At 45.9% G+C, this 13390-nt stretch overlaps 1 protein-coding gene across 1 annotated transcript in view; it reads left to right on the plus strand.

Annotated features, from left to right (window-relative positions):
• The window catches only part of LOC119161606 (uncharacterized), an 87992-nt gene that overhangs the window by 48010 nt on the left and 26592 nt on the right, over window positions 1-13390 (plus strand). The window lies entirely within an intron of this gene.

The following is a 13390-nucleotide window of genomic DNA, read 5'->3' on the forward strand; positions in this document are numbered from 1 at the left end:
AACCCGCGCCCTGCGGGTCAGCAGCCGAGTACCTTAGCCACTAGACCACCGCGGCGGGGAAACATTTCCGCTGGAGGCAGAATTGTTGTAGGCCCGTGTGCTCAGATTTGGGTGCACGTTATAGAACCCCAGGTGGTCGAAATTTCCGGAGCCCTCCAATACGGCGTCTCTCATAATCAAATGGTGGTTTTGGGACGTTAAACCCCACAAATCAATCAATCGAATAATGTCTGCGTCCTGCGATGCGTCGAGTAAGAATATCTAAGCTGCTTAAATCTGATCCTACTTAATTCGCATCCACTACTCCGTGCAGCAAAAGAGGCCTTACCTGCGGCCAACCACCGCACACCGATGGCCGGCTGCGTCACCCGCGTAAGAACGAGTCGTTGATTCAATGCCATTCATCAACACCCCCCCCCCCCCCCATTCAGCCGATGTCGTGCACGTGGCAATCGGAGTATGTCACGGGTCCTCCTCTCGTTTCTATAACTGGAGGACGCGACCCAAAACTGCATTGGTGCGCTGAACGCTGTCTTCTTTAGACAGAACATGTTCGATCCCCATGAACACGCAGAATTGTTTTTTGGTATGTGGGCTTTAACGTCCCAAAACCACCATATGATTATGAGAGAAGTTAGTGTGTGGAACTAGAAGTTAGACAGCACAGAAAGACGACAAGAAACACGCTTGTCACTGAATATGCGCGCGCATTGCGTGTTATGGTCGTCTTCGCTAACTTGCTCAACTGGATTTTTTTTTCATTCCGGACAGCATGTAGGAGTTTTCCGTTTGCTTTTTAGATTCTTTCTGATTCCGGATACGTTACCATTTCTTTTTTTTTCTTTTCGTGAAACCACCCCAGTGCACTTAAATTTTCGCAATAATTTTTCATGGGTCGAGTGCTCTAGACGTTCTATATAGGTTATCTCTTTTTTTTTCATGGCCGAGGGCAATAGATAATACGAACTCTCATTGTTTTATGTGAGCACCCGTTACAAAGTCGGGCCACTATACGGCGTCGGATGCACGTCACGTAGGGTACGCTCGCTGCCATCTATATGCTGAAAGGAGCAGTCGTGCCTTCTCCGTTCCCAATCGCGAAGAAGCGCACTTTCGCAGTGCAGGCAGCGCATGTGTCGCACAATCCTTTGGCAACAAGCGACCTGGAAATGGAATCTCCCTCGCTCATCTTGCCCGAGCAACACACTCGCGACAAGTGCTCGTAGAAAGGTCGGTGGGACTTTGCATGAACGCAAAAAAGCACAGCGCGTCCGGGCGGTCGCGAGGAAACGGAAATTTAGGGCGTCACTCCCTGAGCTGGCGCGGAAACCAGCGGGTCCCGGCAGCAGAACCGGCCTTCGTCACTCCTCGCCGCGACGACACAGTTCGCGGGCCGCGATCCCTCGTTGCGGAGCTTCTTTCTATGATCCGCCGAGCTGAAGCCGTCAACTGCCGCTAGACGGAAATGAAGTTTGCTCTGGTGTAACGCGGAAGTGAGGCGCGGAAGCGCGAATCAGCCCATGTGCACACTGTGTCCACGAGCTTTTGCTGTATGTTGTGGATATGCATATCGTTGCACGTCCGGCACATGGCTCTAATCGAGATGTACGGAAGTATGAGCATTTCCCGTGGAAACAGACGGTCGGGTACATGAAGCATGCCAGGTTGATGTGTGGGGAAACGAGCCGGTTTCGACTGCGCTTTGTGGCTTGAAAACAAGCGAGTCTGGAAGGGAATGGCAGTCCCGTGTTTAGCGCTCTTATTTGGGGGAGAAAGCTTCGTTGCCAGTGACATTAGGGAAGTGCATGGAGACTTGTTTTAAAATCAAGATAGTCTTGAGAGTGATTCCAGCCTCAAATGCTATTAACACCCGTTCTGTACCCTGAATAGTGCAGCTAAAGTGTCTAGATTTTTTTTTTCACGTTAAGCGCTGCAGCAAAACTTCCAGTTGAGCAGATAAGTCGCGTATATACGATGTCATACGAGTGCTGTAAAATTTTAATGGAGAGGGTTCTGCCTATAGCGTTGCATAAATATCACAGTTTTATCAGAGCCAAGGGTTGTTACTCAACCCCCTTGCCCCCCCCCCCCCCCCCCCCTTGTTACTGAAAGAAGTATCATGATTTTTACGATTTGGAAACGTGCTTGAGTGCGCCCACGGGCTTTCAATTGCATATATCAAGCATATGGTGCAGCAGCTAATAATATCGCTACATTCAAAATTCTAAGCCCAATTCAGCTTTCGAGGACATGTTAATCTGTCTGTTTCAAATTTAGTGATGGCTCTGTTTATGAAGAACGCAACCTCTATTCACAAACCTCGCAGCGATATCACAGAGATAACTTGTGTGACGATGGGACGGCGATGGCTATTGTGAAAACGTAGACAGTCGAGAAAGCAAGGCAAAATGAACGCAGACAAGAAGCGACACTGTACAATCTCTGTCATTTGCCTTTTCCTGGCTGTGTTTACTTCACCTGCATACTTACCGAATGGCCCGCATTCAAACCGTAACAAGTAGACAAATGTTCAGCTTTTATAGTGGTCCCCAAGAGGTGTTTTTCGTTCTAATTCCTTCTAATTTACGTCGCAATTAGAACACCAAAGTTGAAAACAACAAATAATGTCCGCTATGACTTCCTTAGTTCAATTGTCTGTTGGTTTCATTCGGTTATTAAAAGTGATCCCCCCCCCCTTCGACCAATAATACATTCGCATGTCCCCTTCACCAGACTGTACAAAAGTGTCAACTCTTTGCTCATATGATTATTTCACTGTATGCTGCGCTGCGCAGTAGTGAACAGCAAGTTTGTTCTATTACTCCCGTGTTCATATATACTGTGGGATTTTGTTACATACATCTTCATAATCTGTATATTAGTATCATCGTACGTTGCACTATGTATCCACATCTTCGCCGCGGCTCGACATCATATTCGTGTCTGGGTGCGCTGTGCCTGGGCACTACCGGATTCTCGGGCCAAATAAACGTCTTCTAAAACGTCATAATACGCTGTTATATGTCAAGACTCTGGAGGAATGGGCAATAGAGTATAGGTTTTTTCATATTGGAAAGTAAGCTTCTGTTGACAATCACATTTGATCGCGTCTCAGACACCTGCAACAAATTGAGTTCGCTAAACGATGTACAACCCAAGTTACCTAGTTCCCGCGTTATATCGTCTCGAAACTGAACAGTGAATTATTCGGCGCTTATTAACACACGGTGAACTCCGCGTCAATTTCGACTCCTTATTTCGCGCCCACCGGAATATAGCTTCGACACCTTTGCTTTTCTCAATTCAACCCGTCAATATGCAGCCGCCGTGACCGCCAATTGAACCCGCAAGGTGGCATAACAGCTGAACGCCTTGGCCACTACAGTGGGTCACTTCGAAAGAGCAATCTAACACCGATCTCATATAGTAATAATACTAAAAAAATTGGCAGAACCCACGTACCTTGCGAATCAATGTTATGCAAAGCATGTGGATGGAAGGTGAATGTATTTCATTTTTTTATTGAGCGAAACATTATGAAGTGGCGCTAAATAAATGTACAAATCCATGCACACACACACACGTTAAACAGCCACGTATGTTTCATATTAGCAGTTGTTTACAGTTGCGTAACAATGCCAACAGCAACATGGATATTATCAACACCAGAAGCGGTAAGCTGATACGAAACGCTGGTGTTTGCGCTGGTGCGCACGAGGATGATAGCCCTTAACACTGCTACACAAATCATCTTCAGCGAATGGCGCCTATTTACAATTTACGTTAACCCGACATGGCAGCTGTATTATAGGAGTACATATATAATGTTTATAAAATTGGTTAGCCAGTACTGCAAGCACAATTGACTTTACACGAACATTATAGGGTCTATGGACCTTTTTACGGCGAGGAGGGTTTTCTCCTTTCTGGGCTGTTGCACGAGAGTAAGAAAGCCAATGTCACAGCCTCGGCAGTGCATTTCTCGGGGGTTCACGTGCGCTAACAGCAGCCCAGAGAGGACTATGGCGGCGCCCAGAACGCCTTGAGTGAAAAGGTCTATTTGAAAAGTATATCCGAGGCCTGGCGTGGCTTTGTGGTAGAATACTTCATTGCCACCGTGCTTGGGTTCGATACCTGCGGGGACACAGACATTTTTTTTTTTGCATTTATCTGGTCAACGATGCGTTAAAGTTAGCTATTTGTGTTCTCGCCGTTTCTAGGTAGATATAAGATGTCTATCACGCGTGTCACATACCCGCATACCAGTGGCACATAACCGCCCCCAGGTATGTGCCACTGTTTTTTGGAAAGTGCTTTGTCACATTCTTCATGTCACCTTCTTCATGTATATCATGCGTACTTTACCAGAAAATTAATACTCCTACGGATCACCTAATTCGTAACCGAGCACTAGAAGATGTACACACGTGGTGCGAAAAATAGCAAATGTCCCTTAATATTGGTAAATGTGTCTCCATGACAATAACTCGCAAAAAACACAGGTCCAACTTTTCTTACACGATTGACAACTGCCCCTTAGCCACAGTCTCTAGCCACAAATATCTAGGAATAACGATTTCAAACGACCTCAGATGGGATACCCACATTGATAATACTACTAGCACAGCCATAAAAAGACTATTTTTATTGAAAAGACGTCTTAAACTCGCACCACCAAATACAAAACTAATAGCTTATACTACCCTCGTCAGATCTGTATTAGATTACGCCAGCCCTGTCTGGTTCCCGTATACCCACCAACAGATTAATAAAAATAAAAGCGGTTCAAAGAAAAGCAATAAGGTTTATTTTTAGCAAGTATAGACTGATAGACTCACCAACGCACCTACTCAATAACGCTCGCATTTTACACTACAAAACCGAACAAAACTAGCAATACTAAAACTAATGTTTCAACTACTCCGCAACATAACAAAAATAAATACTTCAAGGTATCTATCTTTTTTTCACGGCAGACCAACCCGTCATAATCATTCCCATACTCTTGTAGAATACTCTTTTAACACTAATTGCTTTAAATACTCATTTTTCCTCTCACTATTAAAGATTGGAACTCGCTGAAACCCACCTTAAGCACTGAATCATCCATAAACTTCTTTACAGCTGCGATTGAAAGCGAATTGCTTGCCTCGCAAATCACACTAACAACATCCCATCATCAATAAACCCAATAAACGAGTCAGTGTCATATTTCTAATACAAAAGTTTTGTTTTTTATGATTGTTATTTTCAAGTGACATGTTTTTCGATTAGTTTATTGTTCATGAAATTCTTTGAATAAGCTGTTCAATAAAAATGCCTACTTGTTTTCCCTACTTCATATTACAAATGCATGCATTATCTTTTCGTCGTCGTTTTTAACGATGACCTACTTCATGATTTTGTTTTGCTATTACTAAAATTGTTTGATTGCGTGTTCTTTATTGGCAATGTATAACCTATGATTTGCATGTCATTTTGTAATGCCGGATTTTTTGTGTTCTATATCAATATGAATCTGTGTAAACAAATATTCGTTTTCATATGCCTTCCTTGCTATAATCTCTGATGAGATTGGCAGTATTGTTAAATAAAGTAAATAAATATCCAGCTAGTCATATTCCTTAAATCATCTTGCCCTCCCATACTAATTTTGGTTCACCCCAAGCTAAGGGGTGATCACGAGAGCACCCAGATGCAGATAGATAGATAGATAGATAGATAGATAGATAGATAGATAGATAGATAGATAGATAGATAGATAGATAGATAGATAGATAGATAGATAGATAGATAGATAGATAGATAGATAGATAGATAGATAGATAGATAGATAGATAGATAGATAGATAGATAGATAGATAGATAGATAGATAGATAGATAGATAGATAGATAGATAGATAGCGAAAGTGCTTGCAGTACACAAAGAAGTGCTTCACATTTAATAATTGTTGGGGTTTATGTCCCAAAACCATGATATGAATATGAGGCACGCCGTAGTGAAGGACTCCAGAAACTTTGACCACCTGCTGTTTTTTTTTTTTTTTAACTGGCACCTAAACCTAAGTACATGGGCCTCTCATTTCGCCTCCATCGAAATGCGGCCACCGCAGGGGGAATTCGATCCCGCAACGCGTGAGTCCGCAGTCGAGCGCCATAAGCACTACACATTAGCGGCGCGGGTGCTTATCTTAGATACAAATTTCCCGCCGCTGTGTAACAAGTGTTCCGAAGGGTACAACGCGCCCGTGGGTGCGTCGTGTTCTGCAGTAACGTTGATTTGGAAAAAAAAAGAAACTGCGCCCTTCTTTGAATGTAAGAGATAAACGCCGGTATTGCGAAGCGTACAATGACTCCACGGTTAGCCTTGACTTGAACGAGAGAAAGAGAAGAAGAAGAAACTATTCGAAACAGGTCGAACAATGGCTGTAAAAATCTGACAAGGACGCGTATGGCAGTGTCACGTAACGGATTACGCGACGAGGTTTTCCAAAGCTGCATTACCACTTCGTGATTTGCTTCGCAATGTAACTTCCTTCTACAGCGGCCCTCGAAGGAAAGAAGTGTGCAAGTTAAAAAATAGATAAAAGGAAGAGAGAGATAACCACTAATCCAAACACGCTTGATCTGGCACGGGCTCCATGTATCAAGGTATACGCCACGCGTGATGGTTTCGCACGCATTTTGTGCAAGTATGGGTAAACTGGAATTTACGAAGGAATTCTTTTGTCGAAGTTTCTGGGAATATACGGCTCCGTTTGACCTTTTATAGGTACAATGACTCGTGCCGAAAAGATCGGCAATCGAGTCATTAAAAAAAGAAATGGAAAAGAAACTGCAGATCTATTTTGGTAGCATCGTCAGTGTCATTGATGCTGACTGCATAATTTGCCAACTTTGTGTCACAAATTAATATGGTTCTTGCCGAAATTTAATGGCAACCGTACATGTGACGCCGAACACTGAAGTTCGGTGTTTGGGGGTGGTTATCGTGCTGGTGGTGGGAACTTTATTGCGATCTCCGGCTAATTCGTAGCCTGGCTTTAGGCCGCCCCCGTCGAAGTCCGGAAACCTTGTCTCCTGACCGCCTCACAGGCTCGCTCGTTGGCCCATAGTTCATCTTGCAGGTTTTTGCTGTGCATTGGGATCCTCCACCGCGGAATTCACTTCTATTTTATTTGTAATGTCTTTGCGTATCGAAGTGTACGTCTCTAAAATTTAAACAACATAATTATGTGCAGAAGCACCCTACAGGGAGGGCACGGGGGGTGGAGCTCTTGTGTTTTCGTGGTTGCCTTCGGTGGAAGTGGTAGATAGTTTTATTGTGTTTCATTGAAGCGGAAGCCGTAGATACATCATTAAGTGTTAAAACTGAACGTCGGCGTAGCCGTGAACACCCGTGATACCACAAATCATTACGTGACCGTATGACGTCACCAATCACCTAAATTTGTGACGTTATCACGACGTCACTATGGCATCGCCACATACGATGACGTCGCTTGGTCGAAGGTGGACCGATAACGGAGGCCGTGTGAAAGCAGTGAGGTGCTCAAAGTTTGTAGTGCCCAATCTGCCGTGCAATTCTTTCCATCTATCCGATCCTGAAGGCAGTACAAACCACGCTATAGACACCGCTTTCGGGGAAGGGGGAGCTTGATTTGATTTGATATGTGGGGTTTAACGTCCCAAAACCACCATATGATTATGAGAGACGCCGTAGCGGAGGGCTCCGGAAATTTAGACCACCTGGGGTTTTTTAACGTGCACCCAAATCTGAGCACACGGGCCTACAACATTTCCGCCTCCATCGGCAATGCAGCCGCCGCAGCCGGGATTCGAACCCGCGCCCTGCGGGTCAGCAGCCGAGTACCTTAGCCACTAGACCACCGTGGCGGAGCAGGGGAAGGGGGAGCCGGAGAAGGATTAGTACATCACCTGAGAAGGAAAAGAAGAAGACGGCTGAGTACTCTTAAGCAAATGCATATGAGGGACCATGTCAGTTTTGGCAATATATGGTGATACAACGTATGCGATGTGTTTTCCTAATCTCTTTGTCCCTGAACTGCTATAATAACACAGTCATACCGAGACGCCCCAGTGCGTACCAGCCCCGCTACACGCAGAGTAGCATGCAGGCAGCGTGCATGACGCCGAAGACATTCCGAGGCCAGGGCGGCGAGTAGCCGACCAGACAAACGTCCAGTCTTATCTCGCTACGGGTACGCTACCCGTTACGTAATGAGGATGCCGCGACTCCGACAGACCACTTGTATGCGATCGCCGGAGCCAGGTCGGTCTCGGCCAGGAACCGAGGAAATCGGAACACGGCCACAACGAGACCCATTTCGCCCCGGTCGGCATCGTTTCATCTCTGCTTTCCCCCGTGGAGCTGAAGGAGCGTTCACATTTCACCGTGAGATCTCGCCGCCGTATGGTGTGTCCGCTGGCGGTATCCGGGCATCTCAACTGTCTCAACCCTCACTTGCGGGTCATTGCCAGTCGGCTTTTTTCTTTCCACGCATGCGTTGTGGCCCTACTGGTCTCACCGATGCTATCTCGCTTCCGGAAGTGTCGCTTTTGGCCCTCGCCTCCGCTTATTGTTGATGGCCCCATCGATGACCCATGAAGCCACTCACTCGCGGAATAAACTGAGCGGATGATGTGACACCATCAATAAGCTTCCGGTGCGCGAAAAATTATCGCGTTACGATAAAACAAAAAAAAACCGTCAACAACACTCTCCCCGTGCTTCGGAACGGCACGATCGAAGGGCGTTCCCTTGAGGATTTATGACGATGATAACACTTTTATTCGCCTTACTAAGGATACCATCGGAAATCTGTTATCTTGTATACGCGCTTGAAGAGTGTAATAAATGGGGAAAAAACGAAAGTGTGGGAAATGGAAGCGCGGCGGCAGCACCACTGCCTTTTCACTGCGCTCGTTCCGCAGGCGGCGCCAATTTATTGAGAACAGGAGCCGAGGTGTGTGTTTTCGTCGAAAGGGCTTGACGTTGTCCGCAGTGAGATTTGTGAATTACAGCATATGGTAGCGCATACCAGGTTACACAGAGAACACGCACACGGCAAGCTTTTTTTTATGTATTAACACGTCAAACAAATTTCATTTGCCTGTCTCTCTTTAAGCGGGTTGGTTGCGGCTACATGATATTGGTTTTGAGTGTTTAAATAGGCGCCCCGCCGTGGTTGTCTGTGACTAAGGTACTCGGCTGCTGACCCGCAGGTCGCGGGATCGAATCCCGACTGCGGCGGCTGCATTTACGATGGAGGTGGAAATGTTGTAGGCCCGTGTGCTCAGATTTGGGTGCACGTTAAAGAACCCCAGGTGGTCGAAATTTCCGGAGCCCTCCACTAGGGCGTCCCTCATAATCATATGGTGGTTTTGGGACGTTAAACCCCACAAATCAATCAGTGTTGAAATTGGCGCACGTCAAGTGGGAACAACGCATGCGTCGCCTACTTTAGAGATTCTTTCCCGTAACAAAAAAAAAAACAATCAGATGAAGGGAAGTGCTTGTGTCGTCCCTTTGTGCGCCTGTTCTTCGTGTAACCTGCTGTGCGCTGTCATATGCTGTAATGTCTTACTAAATAGCCTCCCAACAAGTTTTAAACAACTGTGCGAACGTTGTCGGCTGCACGCGAGCGCTCATAAAAGCTGTAGTTCGCGCATAAATTTAGGGCAGAATGATGTGACTGATGTAGTAATGCCGGTTGCACCATGAAACGATAGCACTCACTTACATTGGCTGCGCTGTCGGAGACACCCTGGGTCAAGTTACTAACACACCTTCGTAAATATCCGAGGAAAGGGAAGAGCACACGTGACCATCACTCGCGTGCGGAGGTTGTGGGTTGAACGCTACGCATTCGTCGTGCTTCATATCTAGTTCTTCATTTCTTGAGATTACGAATAGAAACATGAAACGTAAACGTTGTTAGTATTTATAGCTCGACTTGTCTTGGAACATTTCTGCACGCATTCTTCAGCTTGCCGCTCGTGCACCCACTATAAATCTCTGCACTGTCTGGGCCCCGTTTATAACGTCGAAACTTCATCATTCACCTCCACGTTTCATTTTCTTCGCCTGTGCCAACTCGATACGGTGTACGACCTTCTGTAAACATACCCTGCTGCCTTTAGCTTTTCGATCCGTCTCTGCGCGTTCTCTTTGCATGGTTGTTCCATAACTGAAAATAAGGCCACTCGCGGTTTTCCTTTTTCGCTCCATGTAGTTCAGAATTTTCACGCAATGAAACTGGTGTTGACACCACGAGAAGGAAAGCCGTTGTTGGAACAAAAGAAATACTTGTAAGAACCCCTTGGAGCGACGCGTCCACATACCTGGGCGCCACTCATTTTTGACAGTTCCTCGCACTAGTGGGAAAGAAAGGACAAACTGAATTGCGCATGGGACCGATTAAACATTCTGCATAGTCAACGCGCCTTGACTTAACCCAGATGTGCTGCATATGACTGCCGCCGACCACTTTGATGAGGCACTAAGATGTTTGACAGGTCACTCAATCGACGTTCCAGGACCAACTTCATAAGTGATATTATTCATTGCTCAAAATGAACTCAGTCAAACAAGCTTCGTGTGCATTTTGGCCCAAGATAACCTTCTTTTTGTGTAAACATTAAACAATACAAGCAGCAGAAAAATTAAACATTTCAATATAGCTAATTGAAGTTGATTAGCGAATTTCGGAAAGAAACTTATTTCTCCATTTTGTTTCTTGGAGCGTAATAACAGGCGCGTTAGAATTATGTTATGCGAAATTTAGGCATTTCCGGACAGTGCATTATATTTCGCGCCTGAAGGGGATAAAAACAACAACCAAGCTATCTCATTTTCACTGCACCTTGCTGTATCGCCATTCCTGAACACAAGTACTCGATAAGGAGGCCGCAGTGGCAAAAACATTGCAAGAGGAGCCACTGGCGTGGGGCTCCCACAAGTTCTTTCGTTCAAAGGATCATGAACGAGGGACAGTATCAAGGCAACCAACGCGCTGCTTTCAACAGCGCCTCTCTCTCAGCACGAAGTGGAACAGCAGAAAAGTCCAACCAAAAAGCATAAGCAGTGTTTGTTCGGAGCTGCGCGAAACATATCGCCCAAACGTGCCTCCGTAAACAGGTTACACATTTCTTCGAGCGAAACTTCTTGCAGTGCGGTGCGCGTCTCCTATTGATTCTGCAAGATACGCTGTGCTCACCTGCACGTCGCAAATGATGGCTGGTGATTCCAACTCTAGTGTTGGGAAATCACATTACAGGTGGTCAAAAGGGCTTATGGAAGCCATAGTCGTATCGGCCTGGAGAAGGAATCCGAAGGCGCCACGTGTGTGCTGACGCTACCATTTTGATAAATGTGCAAAGCGTAATCAAAGTCTGTAATGACTATTGTAGCATTGACCCATGTTAATGGGGGCTTGTAAAACTGACAGCACTAGAAAATACGAGCACAATACGGTGTAGAGAAAATGTTGTCGGTCGCAGGAGCAGAGAGCGATGTCTGCTTGGTAACATTAGCAAGCTAGCTCATATAGAAAAGTCTACTCATGGCATGGTATATACCCATACACATATACACACGCTCTGCCGCGGTGGTAGAGTGGCTAAGGTATTCGGCTGCTGACCCGCAGGTCGTGGGTTTGAATCCCGGCCGCGGTGGCTGCATTCCCGATGGAGGCGGAAATCTTGTAGGCCCGTGTGCTCAGATTTGGGCGCACGTTAAAGAACCCCAGGTGGCCGAAATCTCTGGAGCCCTCCACTACGGCGTCTCTCATAATCATATGGTGGTTTTGGGACGTTAGACCCCCCTATCAATCAAATCACATATAGACAGTACAGTCGTGAGCAAGCTTAACATGAACGATCCGCAGTATGTCCTGAAACAATTTGATTGGCGCTAGCATGGTAAAACTTTTGGTGATGTTGCCGGAATAATAATCACGCATGCTGACATACTATCCAGGCATATCTCGGCAACAGCTCCCCGCGCTTCGCGGCTGGTATCAGCCAAGGTAGACCACGGCGTTCGTGTTAAGCTTGCTGACACGAACGCTATGCGACGCACATATGCAATTCGTATACAGCATATATATGCAAGTAACAAGAACAAACGCACACGGTCTCTCATGTCCAACAATAAGCTGCAACTCAAACGTGAGAACTGCTTTTTGGCACAAAGTGCACGCAGACGTGCAAAATGTGATTCAAGTCACTGGGCACGTTGCATGCACACACCAGGGGCACAGACGTTTCTCTCTTTTTTTTGGAGGTGGGGGGGGGGGGGTGGAGCGTTCAATCGAATTTCATTGTGTTTGTGCGTGCGTTTGTAGGATTGTGTGTCTGTATATACACATGCAAAATACTCTCTTTCATACCCCTGCTTCCCTACCCCGAGTTCTGGATAGCAAACTGGATGCTAATATCTGGTTCACTTCCCGGCCTCCCTCTTCACTTCTCTCCCTCTCTCCTTCTTAAAAACGTATATTGCATGTTTGTGTATCCAAGCGGCATGACAACCCATAACCAATCTTCTAGCTACGCCAATGAGGTGCGTGAAAGTATACGCCTGAAAGACTTCAAAATTTCGAGGCATCGGGGGTGGGGGGTTGACTTTCGTGACGACGCCAGTTACGCACACCCCGAATAATAGCGATTGCGCCAGTTCACGCAGAAAGTGTGATTAGTGCAGGCTGCGTTGAACCCCACTTATTTGAGCCGGTTGGCTCAACGCACGAGGAAACGAGACGCAGCGTGAACTACAGGACAATGGATAGAGAAAGACCACCTCTTTTGGTCCTGTGGTCTGCGCTGCTTTCATCGTTTCATTATGCGTTGAACCAAACGAGGAGTATGCTTGTGGGATCACGCTGTCCGCTCGGCATGTGAAAATCGTATATTACGTTAAAACATCTAGTGTATCTGTTTACGACATGTGAGTTCAGTTAGAACGTCCCTGTCCTTTTTCTTTGTTTCAGAAATCTAGCAGGTAAAATTGCATATATTTTATATTTCTTTTTATGAAAATCTTTCAAATTATTGTTCGAAGCAAAATAAAAATGAAAGCGCATTTACGAATAGCAATTAGGAGCAACAAATATTGCATTGCGATTTGCTTTGTCACTTGAAGTTGATGATGAGGGTTCGGGCGCCATTTGTAGAGCTGCAAAGCTACACGCATGGGCCCATGGAAAGTTCGTTAATGGCTCACACAAGTGGGTACGTAGGGAACTTGCGGAAGTCCCCGCAGAAATGCCCTATAGCATGTCTGGTAGCTTCTCAATGCAGCTGGTGTGTCGCATTCTACCATTCATTTGTCATCATCTTTCTCAGACTACCTGGTGACTCGCATGT

The sequence above is a fragment of the Rhipicephalus microplus genome, chromosome X (assembly GCF_043290135.1).
Source record: "Rhipicephalus microplus isolate Deutch F79 chromosome X, USDA_Rmic, whole genome shotgun sequence".
Classification (NCBI taxonomy): domain Eukaryota; kingdom Metazoa; phylum Arthropoda; class Arachnida; order Ixodida; family Ixodidae; genus Rhipicephalus; species Rhipicephalus microplus.